The 582-nt window shown below is 42.8% G+C and overlaps 1 pseudogene; it reads right to left on the bottom strand.

The window, feature by feature from the left end:
* Positions 1–466: 466 nt before the first annotated feature.
* LOC117100868 lies at positions 467–582 on the bottom strand (annotated as a pseudogene; the record flags this gene model as incomplete).

Below are 582 nucleotides of genomic sequence, written 5' to 3'. Positions count from 1 at the left end.
AGACACCACCCGGACACTGTATTATAAGGCTACACCATACAGTTGTTGTGGCCCTACTGCTCAGTACAAGGCCAAGGTCCTTTTTCTTTTAGTGAAAAGTTGACGATTATAACGTGCCAAAATACCGTACATAATGAAACTGTTAAGAGAAAAAAAAAGAAAGAAAAAGAAAAACATCTTTAACGAACAATAAGTAAACATCAGTCGATTTGTGGGAGAAAATGTAAAAAGTCTACAGCAAACCCGGTATTCCCAGGCGGTCACCCAGTATTCCCAGCGAATTAATTGCGTATTGTTGATATGAACATATAGTACTTGTATGATTTTTAAGGTATGAGAGTGCAATTTCCGGGCACTTAAAGGTCCATGTTCTCAAAATGTTTGCACCTCAGCCCCAACTATGTGGGCCCGAGGTCGTGTGGACTCACACGCACCCCTACTTTAGAATTTGGGGGAAAATGTAAAAAGTCTACAGCACCCGGTATTCCCAGGCGGTCACCCATCCAAGTACTAACCAGGCCGACGTTGCTTAAATTCGGTGATCGGACGAGAACCGGTGTTTTCAACGTAGTATGGTCGTAG

Source organism: Anneissia japonica, unplaced genomic scaffold, assembly GCF_011630105.1.
Source record: "Anneissia japonica isolate Jap-2015-1 unplaced genomic scaffold, ASM1163010v1 scaffold35145_len582_cov96, whole genome shotgun sequence".
Lineage (NCBI taxonomy): Eukaryota > Metazoa > Echinodermata > Crinoidea > Comatulida > Comatulidae > Anneissia > Anneissia japonica.
Note: the sequence above shows the minus strand (reverse complement) of the source record. Positions and strands in the feature narration are given on the sequence as shown.